This window comes from Stomoxys calcitrans, chromosome 4 (genome assembly GCF_963082655.1).
Source record: "Stomoxys calcitrans chromosome 4, idStoCalc2.1, whole genome shotgun sequence".
Lineage (NCBI taxonomy): Eukaryota > Metazoa > Arthropoda > Insecta > Diptera > Muscidae > Stomoxys > Stomoxys calcitrans.
In genome coordinates, this window is record NC_081555.1 from 101174641 (window position 1) to 101192040 (window position 17400).

At 39.8% G+C, this 17400-nt stretch overlaps 1 protein-coding gene across 1 annotated transcript in view; it reads left to right on the forward strand.

The window, feature by feature from the left end:
• Window positions 1–17400, forward strand: part of LOC106092857 (uncharacterized) — a 187428-nt gene that overhangs the window by 49191 nt on the left and 120837 nt on the right. The window contains exon 4 of the transcript XR_009398037.1: window positions 13994–14753. The gene's annotated coding sequence lies outside the window, so the exon portion shown is untranslated. The remainder of the gene's footprint in view (window positions 1–13993; window positions 14754–17400) is intronic.

The following is a 17400-nucleotide window of genomic DNA, read 5'->3' on the forward strand; positions in this document are numbered from 1 at the left end:
GATACTACCTGTGCTGTTATATGGCTCCGAAGCATGGGTACGTGCGAAAGCAAATGAGGCAGTACTTGAGGTGTTTGATAGAAAAATCCTTCGTATGAATCACGAGCTGTATAACGACCATAACATAGTTAAATGCGTCAAAATGCAACGGTTGCGTTGGCTAGGTCATGTTGTCAGAATGGATGAAGAAGCCCCAGCAAAGAAGTTTTTTGAAGGCGATCACCGTGGCCCCCCCAAAGGCACGGGGTAGCTGTGAGCACCACATAGGCTGGAACATTGAGGTCCAATCTGTCTGGTAGTCATTGCTATCACGAGAAGCTTAGCTGCGAGTTACCGGGCGCGTCCACAGGTTGCCGATAGTGAAAAGCTCCAAACGGAGTAGCTACAACGGTAGTCGCGAAAAATCAGCGGTATCGAGCGAAGAGTCTCAGTGAGAGGTCGGGCGGCATCCGCTTTTGCAAAAATACTGATTGCCAATGATGCTGAATATGACAAGGCGAGTTATCGGCGCCTTTTAATAACCAAGAGCCACCCTATGCCAGCGGCGATGAAGATCGCAGGGACGTAGGCATTATTTTTTTTTTTTGGGGGGGGGAGGTGGCCCTGATAGCTCCCCCCGGGCTACGTCCTTGGGAAATCGGTTTATACAATTATATACCATATTTCAGCAGGCAGTCGGCGGACGGACGGACATGGCGTCTTAAATTTTACGACGATCGGGAATATATATACCTTGTATTGTCGAAAATGGATTTTTTCGATGTGTTGCAAACAAAACGACAAAATGAATATACACCCATCCTTCGGTGGTGGGAAAAAGATGTAAATGGCAACGCCCAATTTATCGATCTCAAAAAAACGTTTGAATACAAGATGCAAATTTGGGTGTTTTATTGGATTAAAAAAAAAAAAAAAACTACACGGAAAAACTGATCTGTTATAGAACGCCGTAAGCATAGCAATTTCTTCTTCACTAAGAATCTGTTCCTAGCATGTGTTATGTAGTCTTTAGCAGCTATATCTATATATGGTCCGATCTGGACCAAATTTGGCACGGACATTGAGTGGTCTAATAAATACAAGTCAATTTTCGATTACATCATACTGGGCACAGTTGGAAGTCATACCAAATCGATATGTGTAATATTTCAATCAAATCGGATAACAATTGGGCGCTCTAAAAGCTCAAGAAGACTAATAGAGATCGGTTTATATGGCAGTTATATCTGGTTATGAACCGATTTAGACTATACTTGGCACAATTATTGGAAGTGATATCAAAACATCACGTGGAAAAATCGGATAAGAATTGCGTCCTCTAGAAGCTCAAGATATCCGTTTATATAGCAGCTATTGGGTTGCCCAAAAAGTAATTGCGGATTTTTCATATAGTCGGCGTTGACAAATTTTTTCAACGGCTTGTGACTCTGTAATTGCATTCTTTCTTCTGTCAGTTATCAGCTGTTACTTTTAGCTTGCTTTAGAAAAAAAGTGTAAAAAAAGTATATTTGATTAAAGTTCATTCTAAGTTTTATTAAAAATGCATTTACTTTTTTAAAAAAAAAAATCCGCAATTACTTTTTGGGCAACCCAATATATCAAAACATAGACCGAATTGGCCCATTGACAATCCCATCTGACCTACACTAATGGGACGAATTTTTTCCAAATTTCAAGCTCCTAGCTTTTATCCTTCCTAAAGTTAGCGTGCTTTTGTCTCCATCCATACAAGGTATGGTCCGAATCGGTTCATAACTTGCTATAGCTCCAATAGAATAGCAATTCTTATCCATTATCTTTTGATATCGGGCAGAGAACTTGACAAATGCGTTCCAGGGTGGGGACATATAAGATTCGGTTTGGGCGAACTTAGCACGCACTTATTGTTTTTGTTTTGCATGAAACCTTTGGGGCCCCATTTACAAAAATAATTGTTGGCTAATTTTAAATCTTTCAAACTTGTAACAGCCCTCTTCAATTTTAGTATATAAGCTTATTTTTGTCACAACATTTGAGCTTTTTTCAACCGTAGCTTTCAATTGTTTTTGAAACTAAAACCATTTTTATAAAAAGCTTCATGAAAAGAGCATTCAGCTTTCTCTTTTACAAGAGAAACAGGTTTAACTGCAACTAATCTGTCTCTCAAACAAAAATTCTCTCGCTCTTTGGTCTATCTCTCCAGCATGGCTATGCAGATTTTTTCTGTTTGTCTGTTTTATTTTTGTTTTGGTTGTTCCGGGCTATGAAAACAAACTCAAAGTGTTGAGGTACAATACGGATAAAGCTATAAAAAGACGACAACAACAGGCACAAGAAGACAGGGAAACGGAAGCTGAACAGAGTTCAGTTTACAGCCATCAACAGAAATGGTTAGTCGTGTGTGGTCTTTTTAACCCACATTGACTAACAGCCAACAAGTAGCGCTGGTAGTTGACATTTGACTATGTTCGCGACCAAGTGGTAATATAAAATAACGCTGAACACGAAGCCAAAGCCCCAGACACGTTAAAATGTTGAAGTGCACTTACTTTGGGACATGAAAGAACGTTAGGGCAAAAACAATCAAAAACAGTTTTAATGACATGCTATTGTGTTTATGTTGCGGCATATTGTCTTTGACAACTTGTCCAGTTGTTATAAAAAACCATTTGGGATTAAATTTTAGAATATTGGATTCTCTTGTTATGGATTTATGTTTGTGATTTCTTTTTTTATGATTTTTATTTAGACATTTCAGATGTTAGATTTTAATAAAAATGTTTGTGGTGTAAAAGCTGTTGTAGTAGCCACACATGCACCTGGAAGGGCGGTGGCGATTCCTGACCAGGCTATGGGAAAGCTTGATCGTTCCAGTACATAAAACCAATCGCAGTGGGAACGGGAGGACAGACGAAAAGGGCTGCCATTGGTAAACTTGGTGATCTTATCAAAATCGAGTTAAGGAATCGGAATTGTGTGGAAACGAGTCCAAAACTGAGCAAAAGGAATGACGTTAGTATGGCGACCTCACGCACACAGGTGCTGCGACTGCATATGCCGGGAATTTGGGGAAGATGACATATGGAGGTATACCTACCGTGCCAAGTTCGGCCGGTCTGAATCTTGAGAACCCACCACCACGGATTCTGCTAAAATTCTATACAAACTATAATTAGTTGAAGGGCATTATTTTTTCTACATACCAAACTTCTGTGAAACCAGCAAAAATTAAAATTCTAGAAACCGAACAAGGATAGGAAGGAGCCAGTGCCACCTGACTCCTCACTGAGACTCTCCTCTCGAAAATCCGATTGCACTACATGCTAAATTTCAGCCTAATCGGATAACAATTGCTGCTTCTAGGGTCTAATATGTCAAATCGGGAGACCAGTTTATATGGGAGCTATATCAGATTATAGACTGATTTGAACCGTATTTGCATAAAATTGCGGCTTGTAAGGACTCTAGAAGTTAAATCGGGAGATCGATATGGCCCATTTGCAATGATATGGCCATATAAACCGATAACCCGTTTAGACATATTAGACCCTAGAAGCGGCAATTGTTATCCGATTGGGCTGAAATTTAGCATGTAGTGCAATCGGATTTCGAGAGGAGAGTCTCAGTGAGGAGTCAGGTGGCACTGGCTCTTAATTAAATACTGAGTGCCAATGACACTCGAGATGACAAGGCGGGTTATTGGCGCCTTTAAATAACCAATGGCCAACGCCAGCGTTTGTTCCCATGTTAGGGGCGGCTGTGGGCGAGCGTCGGATCTTGGAGCAAGAGGCTCGCCACCACGAGGGGCACATGTGCAATCGCATAAAACCCATGCGGTTGGGGCGCTGAGCTAGTAATCCGCCCCGGAAAACTATGAGAACTACCATGAGAAACAAAGGAATAGTAAAAACGGACCCCTCCAACGTTGACGACCCACGCAAACGAAAAAACGACCATGATTTGCGGATTTGCACCTGGAATGTCTGCACTCTTTATAGAGAAGGTGCAGTATACGCACTGGCGGATGTATTAGAAAAGTAATGGGTTGCCCAAAAAGTAATTGCGGATTTTTCATATAGTCGGCGTTGACAAATTTTTTCACAGCTTGTGACTCTGTAATTGCATTCTTTCTTCTGTCAGTTATCAGCTGTTACTTTTAGCTTGCTTTAGAAAAAAAGTGTAAAAAAAGTATATTTGATTAAAGTTCGTTCTAAGTTTTATTAAAAATGCATTTACTTTCTTTTAAAAAATCCGCAATTACTTTTTGGGCAACCCAATACAAGGCAGATATCACCGCCCAACAGGAAGTGCGATGGACTGGGAATGGCGTCACTACAACACCAAACGGTGACAAACTATATTATAGCTGCCATAACACGAGGCATGAATTTGGTTGTGGATTTGTGGTTAGTCAGAGACTGCAACACCTTGTCTCCAGCTTTACTCCGGTGGAGGAGAGGCTAGCCACAATGCGCATAAGAGCCAAATTTTTCAACATCAACCTTATTTGTGCCCATGCCCCGACGGAAGACAAAGACGAGCAGACCAAGGATATTTTCTACGAGCGCCTAGAGAGAGAATATGACTGTTGCCCCGCCCATGATATTAAAATTGTTCTGGGAGATTTTAATGCGAAGATAGGGAAGAAAGACATTTTTGGTCCAACAGTCAGAAAGTTTTCGCCTCCACGAGATAACGTCCAGTAATGGGTTGAGGCTGATAGATTTCGGAACGGCAAAAAACATGGTACTTAGTAGCACCAGATTTCAACATAAAAATATTTGCAAAGCCACATGGCTGTCACCCGATCAAAACACGAGGAACCAAATTGATCACGTTGTGATAGATGGAAGTGATAGATGTTGTGATAGATGGAAGGCATTCATCCAGCGTGTTAGATGTACGATCGATCCGTGGAACGAATATAGATTCGGATCATTACCTTGTTGCAGCAAAGGTTCGCACCCGTTTGAACATGGCGAGGAAAGTACGATCTGAAACTGCACGAAAGCTAGACATTGAAAAGCTGCAAACACAAGAGATATCAGCGACATACTCCACTCGACTGACCCAACTGCTTGATGAAAGCACTCCTTGTTCCGATGATATAATGGCGCAGTGGCAAACTATTGCCTACTCCATGAAAATGCCGCGAAATCCGTACTTGGGTACCGGAATCCTCCTCCAAGAAACCCATGGTACGACCAAGAGTGTCGAGATGCTACTGAAGCCAAGAATGCGACATATAGAGCAACCCTGCAATCAGTAGCAACGCGCCAGATGAAGGAGAGGTATCGGGAGAAAAGGAGAGAGGAGAAACGTCTATTCCGCAGAAAGAAAACGGAAATGGAAAGACGTGAGTGCGAGCGAATTGAGATGTACAGGAGTCAGAATGAAGTCCGAAAATTCTACGAAATAATTGAACATCAAAACGATGGCTTTGGTGCAGGCACATCCTCCTGCAGAGACAAAGAAGGAAATCTGGTAACTGACACAGATAACATGATGAGGATATGAAAAGACCATTTTACCCAACTGCTAGTGTCCGACGTTGGCGGCGAAGAGGATACCGCAGAACCAATCCCTGATGATGGTACCTCCCAGTCAGAATGAGGTCCAAGTAGCAGTGACCCGACTAAAGAACAACAAGGCAGCAGGAACCGACGGGTTACCCGCTAAACTATTTAGGACCGGAGGCGACACGCAGATAAGGCGTATGTATCAGCTTATCTGCGCAATCTGGCTAGAAGAACGTATACCCGATGATTGGAACCTCTGAATTCTATGTCCCGTACACAAGAAAGGAGACAAGAGGGAACGTGACAATTACAGAGGAATAAGTCTCCTCCCCATCGCATACAAGATACTCTTGAGCGTACTGTGTGAAAGATTTAAACCTAAAGTCAACGAAGTAATTGAGTCCTATCAATGCGGGTTTAGACCTGGTAAATCCACCCTAAACCAGATATTCACACTGCGCCAAATCCTGGAAAAGACCCGAGCAGGACAAATCAACACCTACCATCTCTTTGTTGACTACAAAGCCGCCTTCGATACTCCTTTACGTTGAAAGGTATTTCAAACCATGTCTGAGTTTGGTATCCCTGCAAAATTAATAAGACTCTGCAGGATGACACTTGCTGATACGCGTTCCTCAGTAAGAATAGGAAAGAATCTCTCCGAACCCTTTAGTACCAAACGAGGTTGCAGACAAGGAGACGGCCTATCGTTGGATTTCTTTTATATCCTGTTAGAGAAGATTATACGAGATGCAGATGTGAATAGATATGGCACACTAATCACAAGGAAACACATGCTACTCGCCTATGCCGACGACATCGAAATCTAGGTCGGTCACCGGAAGTAGTAACTGTAGCCTTTGAAAGAATCGAAAGAGAGTCAGTGAAAATGGGTCTGGCAGTAAATGGAGATAAGACGAAATGGATGGTTTCAACTCCCAAAAAGCCTTGCACAACCGAGCAGATAAAGACAATGGAGAAAGTTGGGAACCACAACTTTGAGATAGTAACTTTATCTACCTCGGCACCGCCGTAACCATAACGAATGACACCAGTATTGAGATTTAGCGAGGAATAATACTGGCAAATAGATACTACTTTGGACTAAGTAAGCAGTTTAGAGACAAGGCCACCTCTCGACAGACGAAGATTACACTGCACAAGACACTCATACTACCCATGTTGTTATATGGTTCTGAGGTATGGGTAGTTGTGACAGCAGATGAGGCAGTACTTGGAGTATTTGAGAGAAAGATTCTTCGTAAAAATTATGGACCAGTTTGCGTTAAACGCATCAAAATACAACGGCTGCGTTGGCTAGGTCATGTTGTCAGCATTGATGAAGAAGCTCCAGCAAAGAAGTCTTTTGAAAGCAAACACCGTGGTACACGCAAACCGGGAAGACCAAAAGCCCGATGGAAAGATCAAGTTGTGGGAGACACCTCGAAACTTGGTGTCAGAGATTTTAGAATGAGCGCAGAAGATCGAGGCGCTTGGAACGCTATTATACGTTCGGCTAGTGGAACATACATTCTGTCATAGCCAATTAAAGTAAAGTAAAGTATTATCTCTGCCTAAGTTTTCCATTTCGTATCTATTGTTCGTGTACTGTGGCAATGCAGCCACACAATCTCCTTGCCAATTCTTAGGAACAAATATCTTCAATTAAAATTCACCATTTGGAAAATTATCTTTTTCCTTTTGGGATAAATTAACTAAACAAATTAGTATACATTTTATTATTGTCATATTTGAACAGCCTTGTGTTTTCCTCATATATGACTACTGGCACATGCTTTATAAAAAACTCGCCTCAGTTTAGGTTAGGCTAGGATAGGTTAAAACTTAAAAAACTCGTCTTAAAGACATAATTTCCTTCCAACAGATGCTGGTCATATGTTGGGAACAAAAAAGTGATTTGTTTTACACCATTAAGGGGATAAAGTCCAACATTTTTATGACCAAAACCGAGTTGCATAGTTTGTAACTGCCATAGTTTTTTCAATATCATAACAATGTTCTATCCCTTGTCTTGAAATATTCCATTTAGATGTAAAAAAAGCTTTAGAACTTTGTTATCATGCAAATCTCAACCGCATTCCAAATAGTTTCTAAGAATTTTATATTTCTTGCGAAATATGAATCTCATAATAGCCTTTCTTACACTCAGAGAATTTTATTGGTAAGTTAGATTAGGTAAGGTTGAAAAGAGGCTGCAGATATTAATCCGCCCCATGCCATTATGAACATACATCTAAGCCAGTAATCGGCTTATTGGGCGCTCTAAAAACTATAAAGTAATCTCTAAAAAGAAAATTTTAAGTTAGGAATTCCATGCTACTTACAAAATCCTTAATTGTTTTCAATACCACTCCTCTAAGTTGGTTCATGTCTGATATTGTGTCTCCACTTAACTGCCGGCATCTGTTAGACGCGAAAGCCGGGCAATGACAAAGGAAATGCTACAACGTCTTATCATCATCCCCGCATGCCCTACACTTGCCGCACCGATTTTATTGTACATAAGTGAGCCCGTAGTCCTATGCGTCCAATAGCTATACTGACCTCCTTCTTGCTTCCTTTTAGTAATAGCCTCGTCTTCTCATGATCTGGATCCCCCCATAGGATTTTCGCTGTTTTACCGACTGGTTCGCTGTACCACAATGTTGCATGCGCATTCGTCGCCCACTCCCTTAACTCGGACTGCGTCGACCCGAAAGGCTTCGGGTTAACCAAGTTTATTGACGGCAGTCCTTTGGCCTACACCGCCAAACGTCTGCCCTTTCCTTCCCCCTTACTCCGTTATGGACTGGTACCCAAACGATGTGGATTTTGCCATCCTCAGAGAAGCCGTTAATCTCCTTCTTACACTGCAAGACTGTTCGTGACCTTACCATCCTGGTTGTTATTGCCCTTATGGCAATTTAACTTTTGGTAAAGATGTTCACACTCGAAAGATGTCAACACCACTCTACGCATTTCGTGATCGCCCGGATCTCCGCCTACAGGACGGTATTATGGTCAGGCAGTCTAAATCTCAGTCCCCGGGTTCTCAATGTAAACCCCCAGGCCCACTCTGTCCTCTAGCTTTAATCCCTCCGTGTAACATGCTCTTCCAGATGGCAATACTAGGGTTCCGTTAATCCAAGACTGTGCCGATGGCAGCAGTGCCTTGCACTTGACCTCAAAGTTCATCTCAGGTATTCGATTGGAAACCTCTTCCCTTCCTTCCTTCCAGGTTTCCTATCATCGCCTCGATTATACCGTGATGGTATGAGCTGCTCCCATTCTCAATCCATTCTCCCATCGCCTTAAGTCTCATAGCCGCAGTGGCTGCCTCACACTTAATCTGTGTGTCAATGGGTCGGATATCTAGAATAGTCTCCATTGCCCTAGTGGGCGTGGTCCTCATCGCTCCGCCTATGCCAAGACAACATGTTCTCTGAACCTGATGTATGGTCCCTATATTGCACTTTTTCTCCATAGCTGTCCACCAAACTACTGAGGCGTAAATAAGTATTGGTCTAATCACGCTCCTGTAGAGCCAGTGGAATATCCTAGGATTGAGGCCCCTGTTAGTAAAAATAGCAAAAATGTTTGCTGTAACAGCAGAAAGTTTGCTGCAAATGAGAAAGCAGTAATTTTTTGCTAAAACAGCAAACATTTTCAGCTGTTTACAAATGATTAAATTTTAAACAAGTAAAATCATGCTAAGTTCGGCCGGGCCGAATCTTGGAAACTTGCCACCATGGATTCTGCTAAAATACATCTAGTTATAGGCCGAATTGGACCGTACTTGGTGCAGTTGTTGGAAGTTATAACAGATCACTATATGCAAAATTTCAGTCAAATCGGAAGAAAATTTGCGGCTTCCAGGGGATCAAGAAGTGAAATCGAGAGATCGGTTTATATGGGAGCTATATCAGGTTATAGATCGATTTGGATCGTACTTGGCGCAGTTGTTGAGAGTCATAACAGAACACTATATGCAAAATTTCAGCCAAATCGGACAAGAATTGTGGTTTCCATGGGCTCAAGAAGTCAAATCGTTAAATCGGTTTATATGGGAGCTACATCAGGTTATAGGCCGATTTGGACCGTACTTGACTCCATTGTTGGCAGTCATAAGAAATCAAATCGGGAGAACGGTTTATATGAGAGCTATATTCAAAACTGAACCGATATGGCCATTTGCATTCTGCAACGACCTACATCAATATAAAGTATTTGTCCAAAAATTCAATCGGCTATCTCTATGCGTGCGACCTTTATCGTGATTTCGACAGACGGACGGCCGGACATGATTAGTTCGAATCAGAATTTCGAAACGATCCAGAATATATATATTTTATGGGGTCCTAGAGCAATATTTCAAAGTGTTACAAACGGAACGACTAGATTAGTATACCCCTATCCTATTGTGGTGGGCATAAAAAAGGTCAAAAATTAATAGCACACATAATAACAACTTCGATTTTAAGCTTTTAAACAAAAAAGTAACCCCTAAAATTGTCAATTTTTTATTAATATGTAGCAAATGCCTCAATTGTTGTTTAGAAGTTCAAAGATTTTGTATAAATTCATTCAAAAGTTTATAATTTTTAATTTAATATCAGCAGACTAATTTCAGAGTGTTTGCTGATAGCAGCCGACTAGTTTCTCTGGGTGTAAAGTTTATATTCATTGTTTATTTGAACAGTTCTTTCTGTTTTACTTTGGTGCCATTGCGACTTGTGATAAAATGGACGTACAAAATAGGTGCTAGACAATGAATCCATAAACAGGATGGGGGTATACTTATCTAGTCATTCGGTTGGAAACACCTCGAAGTATTGACCTGCAACTCCAGTTCAATACTTGATCGTATCCACTCAACGTAATTCGTTATTCGAAATAACAAAAATGTTGGCTAAAACAAACATTTTCGTCTGCTGTATCAACTACAACAAGTAAAAAGGCGTTAAGTTCGGCCGGGCCGAACTTTGGATACCCACCACCTCGGGTATATATGTAAACCACCTTTTGTTAAAGTCCTGTGAAAAATGCATACCTTGCGCCCCATAGCAGCTATATCGAAATATATTTCGATTTGGACCAAAACTATACCCACCACCATAGGGTGGGGGTAACACCTCGAAATGTTGATCTAGGACCCCATAAAGTATATATATTCTTGATCGTCTCGACATTCTGAGTCGAACTAGTCATGTCCGTCCATCTGTCGAACACGTAAAGCTAGCCGCTTGCCCAGATACTTAATATTGATGTAGGTCGTTGGGGATTGCAAATGGGCCATGACGGTTCAGATTTTGATATAGCTCCCATATAAACCGATCTCCCGATTTGACTTCCTGAGCCCCTGGAAGCCGCAATTTATGTCTGATTTGGCTGAAATTAAGCATGTAGTGTTTTGTTATGGCTTCCAATAACTGTGCCAAGTATGGTCCAAATCCCTCTATGACCTGATATAGCTCCCTTATAAACCGATCTCCTGATTTGATTTCTCGAGCCCCTGGAAGCCTTAATTTTCATCCGATTTGGCTGAAATTGAGCATGTAGTGTTATGTTATGATTTCTAACAACTGTGCCAAGTACGGTCCAAATCGATCTATAACCTGATATAGCTGTCATATGAACCGATCTCCCGATTTGACTTCTTGAGCCCATGTAAGCCCCAACTTTCATCCGATTTGGCTGAAATTGAGCACATAGTGTTATATTATGACTTCCAACAACTGTGCCAACTACGTCCTGAATAGGTCTGTAACCTGATATAGTTGCCATATGAACCGATCTCCCGATTTGACTTTTTGAGCCCCTGGAAACCGCAATTTTTTTGTCCGATTTGGCTGAAATTGGGCATGTAGTGTTTTGTTATGACTTCCAACAAGTACAGTCCAAATCGGTCTATAACCAGATATAGCTCCCATATATTAGCAGAATCCATGGTGGTGGGTTGCCAAGATTCGGCGCGGCCGAACTTAGCACGCTTTTACTTGTTGTGTTTTATTATACCCTACACCACTACTGTGGTAAAAATTTGCAAATTTTGTCCATAAACACTGAGGAACAGGGGCTAACTTCTCACAAATCGTTGAGTGCAGTCCGATTCAAGTTTTAAGCTCAATAATAAGGGGCTTCCCTTTTATAGCCGATTCCGAACAGCGTGCGACACCTCTTTGAAGAGAAGTTTTACATGGCGTAGTACCTCACAAATGTTGCCAGCATTAGGAGGGGAAAACCAACGTTGAAATTTTTTTATGGTCTCGCTAGGATTCGAACACTGTGGTACAGGGTGTTATAGCTAAGTGCATTTGTTTGTAACACCCAAAGGGAAGAGAGTTAGATCCATTGATGAGTATAGCGATCGACTCAGAATCACTTTCTGATTCGAATTAGTTATGTTCGTCTGTCCGTCTGTCTGTCTGTCCATGTTAATTTGTATACAAACTACAGGTCGCAATTTCATCCGATCGTCTTTAAATTTGTTACAGGCATGTTATTCGGCCTAGAGACTAGGCCTAGAGAAATTGGAAAAAAATCGGTCCACATTTGGATATAGCTCCCATATATATGTTCGTCCGATTTGCAGTAATAATGCAATAAAATGGTAGTTTATTAACCGATTCTCTTGAAATTTGGTAGGAATGATTTTCTCTTGACTCTCGACATTGCTGGTGCATTTCATAGAAATCGGTTCAGATTTAGATATAGCTCTATCTGTCCGGCTGTCTTTCTGTCCATGTTAACTTGTATACAAATCGCAATTTTCATCCGATCGTCTTCAAATTTGGTACAGGCATGTTTTTCGGCCTAGAGATGAAGACTATTGAAATTGGAAAAAATCGGTTCAGATTTGGATATAACTCCCATATATATATGGTCGTCCGATTTGCAGCAATAATGCAATAAAATGGTAGTTTATTAACCGATTCTCTTCAAATTTGGTAGGAATGATTGTCTCTTGATTCTCGACATTACTGGTGTATTATATAGACATCGGTTCAGATTTAGATATAGCTCTTTCTGTCCGACTGTCTGTCTGTTCGTCTGTCTGTCTGTCCATATTACAATAATTTGTTTACAAACTACAGGTCGCAATTTTCATCCGATAGTCTTCAAATTAGGCATGTTTTTCGGCCTAGAGACGAAGCCTATTGAAATTGGAAAAAATTGGTTCAGATTTGGATATTGCTCCCATATATATGTTCGTCCGATTTGCAGTAATAATGCAATAAAATGGTCATTTGTTAACCGATTCCCTTGAAATTTAGTAGGAAGGATTTTCTTATAACCCTTAGTATTACTGGTGAGTTTCATGGATATCGGTTCAGATTTATATATAGCTGTCATTATATATATTGCCCGATTTTCACTTCTAGAGCCACTGCAAGCGCATTTATTGACCAATCTTGCCAACTTTTTGCACAACGCTTTCCTCTACGACTTCCACAATATCTATAATGTTTAGTCGAAATCGGCTCAGATTTAGATTTAGCTCCCATATATATGTTCGCCCGATTTTGAGAAATATTCCAATAAAATGCTCATATGTTAACCGATTCTCTCGACATTTGTCAGCAAGGATTTTCCCTTGACCCTCAACATTACTTTTGAATTTCATAGAAATCGGTTCAGATTTAGATATAGCTGCCATATATGTATATCGCCCGATTTTCACTTCTAGAGCCACTGCAAGGGCACTTTTTGACCAATCTTGCCAAATTTTTGCACATCGCTTTCCAAGAAGTTTGGTCAACATCAGTTCATATTTAGATGTAGCTCTCATATATATGTTCGTCAGATTTTGGTTGATTTGCAATAATGTTCTCATTTGTCAACCGTAGTTATTACAGTTTGAACATACAAACAACAACAAATTTTGCCCATGAACATTCCACTAAGGAACAGGGGCAAACTTCTCACTCAATGAGTGCAGTCCGACTCAAGTTTTTAAGCTCAATGATAAGGGGCCTCCTTTTTATAGCCGAGTCCGAACGGCGTGCCGCAGTGCGACACCTCTTTGAAGAGAAGTTTTACATGGCATAATACCTCACAAATGTTGCCAGCATTAGGAGGGGAATACCACCGCTGAAAATTTTTTCTGATGGTCTCGTCAGGATCCGAACCAAGGCGATCAACGTCATAGGCGGACATGCTAACGGTGAACATATTTGTTCAACATTTGATACGGATTGTTTAATAACTCATCTGAAAACATTCGCCGAGGTCCATCAAAATTGGTTCAGAATTAGATATAGCCCTCAGGGTGGGTGTAGGGTATTATTAAGTCGATACCGCCCAACTTTTGCCTTTCCTTACTGGTTTTTACTAGTTTTTCTTTAATATTTTTTTAGGATCTGTTCTTACCAACTACTCCTCTATCGCTTTCTTGTTTTTAAACTCTCCTCCAGGTCACTTTAAATAAATTACAAAATAAGAAAAACTCTTGTGACTTATTTCCATTTCATTTGTATTTCTTTCCTCCATTTCAGCACAAAGCTTTGTTTACAACATTTCACCGAAATTTTGAAGGCTTAATCGCATTAACAAATCTGACATTTGCAACGAAGCCACCAAGAGAAAATTTTCAAACTAAAAGCAAAAGTGTCGCCAAATTAAGTAAAACACCGTTTGAAATGTTTAAAACTTTTAAAAGGAGGAAAGCTTCATCATAAGCAGTAGAATGGTTACCGTTGCCATTATGGGTCTTTTTCCTCTTTCGTGGCCATCATCAAAGGGCCGGACCCCTTTAATGCTATATGACCTTTTGCTCCGACTCCAATTACACTGCTTTGCTTGCACCATGAGTGCGATTTATGGCCAAATACGGATTTCAAGCTATGTTGGTTTTGCCTGAATTTCATGGAATGATGATAATGGCCATTGGCCGAATATAAGAAAAAGAAGAAAAAATAGAAAATAATACCACCAAACACAGAGCAAACCCACTTAAAGATACAGATAGCCAAGGAAATGAAAACATTAAACATGGCCACTGGTGTGAACCATTTGAGAAAAGAGGAAAAGACAGCATTAAATAAAAACCAAGGAAATGACTATCATTTAAGTAAATCACACTTGAACCATAGGGAAAACTTCCTTAGACACAATCTGCTTTTATGCCTTCTTGAAGTGTGACCAACTCATAAAATCCTAGAGCTATGCATATCTTATCCCGAAGGACAACATAGCATCACCATCACCATCACAATCATCATCGTCATCATTGTCTTTCAACACTTTGTCTGCCAAGTAAGTAGACCATGATCTCTCCTTATGTCTTAGCAAAATATTTAAACATTCAGATTTCCTCTTTAATTTCTGGATTTATTAAAAATTGCAAATGTGGTTGTTAAAAAAAAATGGTTGCTTATACCGCATGTTGGTGTTGTTGTGAATTAATGCTTTTTCAGGACTTTGTGTGCTATTACACTCAAAGAAAATGTTAGTTATTCATGCAATTCAAAAAATAATCACTAAACTTTTTATTGGAGATTTGGGCCAAAAAACTGGAATTTTATGGAAAGAGAAAGAGTGTGATTCATATTAAATTTCCTGTAAACGGTTTTAGCCCACTATTTCCCAGTTGGCCAAAGTGAGCCATTTGCTTCTAAAAAATGGGGCATCATATGGAAAAATTACCAAATTTTTCCAAAAATTTTCCAAATTCTTTAATGCTTAAGGCTCTAAATTGGATTGATTTGGAAAAAGCGTAGACTATTTGAAATTTACTGTAAACGATTTTAGCCCACTATTTCCCAGTTGGACACAGTGGGCCTTTTAATCTGAAAAATGGGGTACCATAAGAAAAAAAAATACCAAATGTTGCAAAAAATGGCTAATATCCTGGTTTTTTTAATACTTAGGATTCCAAGTTAAATGGATTCGGAAAGGGTGTGGTCCTCATTATATTTCCTGTAAACGATTTTTGATCACTATTTCCCAGTTGGCTACAGTGGGCCATTTATACTGAAAAATGGGGCATCATAGGGAAAAATTACCAAATCTTGCCTAAAATAGCCAATATCCTAGTTGGCCAAAGTGGGCCATTTACTCCTAAAAAATCATATGGAAAAATTACCAAATTTTTCCAAAAATTACCAAATTTTTCCAAAAATTTTCCAAATTCTTTAATGCTTAAGGCTCTAAATTGGATTGATTTGGAAAAAGCGTAGACTATTTGAAATTTCCTGTAAACGATTTTAGCCCACTATTTCCCAGTTGGCCACAATGGGCCATTTACTCCGAAAAATGGGGCATCTTATGGAAAAATTACAACATTTTGCCAAAAATGGTCAATATATTTTTTTTAATATATAGAGCTACAATTTGAATAGATTCGGTAGGAGCGTAGTTTATTTGATATTTCCTGTAAACGATTTTAGTCCCCTATTTCCCAGTTGGCCACAGTGGGTCATTTAATCTGAAAAATGGGTTATCATAGGGAAAAATTGCCAAAAATGACCAATATCCTGGTTTCTTTAATACTTATTGCTCTAAATTGAATAGATTCGGAAAGTGGGTAGTTTATTTGATATTTCCTGTAAACGATTTTATCCCACTATTTTCCAGTTGGCCACAGTGGGCCATTTAAACTGAAAAATGGGGTTATGATACCCCATTTTTAAGAATACAAAATTTTGCAAAAAATGGCTAATATCCTGGTTTTTTAATACTTAGAATTCCAATGTAAATGGATTCGGAAAGAGTGTGGTCCCCATTATATTCCCTGTAAACGATTTTTGATCACTATTTCCCAGTTGGCCACAGTGGGCCATTTAGACTGAAAAATGGGGCATCATAGGGAAAAATTACCAAATCTTGCCTAAAATAGCCAATATCCTGGTTTCTTTAATACTTAGGGCTCCAAATTGATTAGATTCGAAAGGGGCGTAGTTTATTTGAAATTTCCTGTAAATGGTTTTAGCCCACTATTTCCCAGTTGGCCACAGTGGGCCATTTAATCTGAAAAATGGGGCATCATATGGAAACATGAAAAAAGTTTGCCAAAAATGGCCAATATTTTTGTTTTTTTTAATACATAGGTCTTCAAATTGAATAGATTCGGAAAGAGTGTAATTTATGTGATATTTCTTGTAAACGGTTTTAGCCCACTATTTCCCCAGTTGGTCACAATGGGCCATTTACTCCGAAAAATGGGGCATCATATGGAAAAATAACAAAATTTTTCCAAAAATTGTCAATATCTTTTTTTAATATATAGGACTCCAATTTGAATAGATTCGGAAAGAGGGTAATCTAATTGATATTTCCTGTAAATGGTGTTAGCCCTCTATTTCCCAGTTGGCCACAGTTTTCGAAAAGAGCGTGGTCCATATTATACATCCTGTAAACGATTTTATCCCATTATTTCCCCGTTGACAACAGTGTGCCTATTTCTTTTATTGCGTGTTGAATGACATTCGGCATCCATATTTCTTTTAAAACTTGCCTTCTTAACCCTCTAGAGGGTGCAATTCTAAACGGGTATTGCTGATATTTTGTACACCAGCTTCTCCCATCACCTTCAACATACGTGTGCAATATGGTCTTAATCGATCTAAAGCCTGATGCAGCTCCCATATAAAACGATCTCCCGATTATGCTTCTTGAGCCCCTACGTGGCGCAAATCTTATCCGAATGGACTGAAATATAACCCAATGACTTCTGCTATGGTCTTCAACATTCAATTCAGTTATGGTCCGAATCGGACTATGACTTGATATATCTCCAATAGCATAAAAATTCTTATTCATTATTCTTTGTTTGCCTAAAAAGACATACCGTGCAAAGAACTCGACTAATGCGATCCATGGTGGAGGGTATATAAGATTTGGCCCCGACCGATCTTAGCACGCTCCTACTTGTTTAAATTATTTTAACCCAATTTTTTTCGAG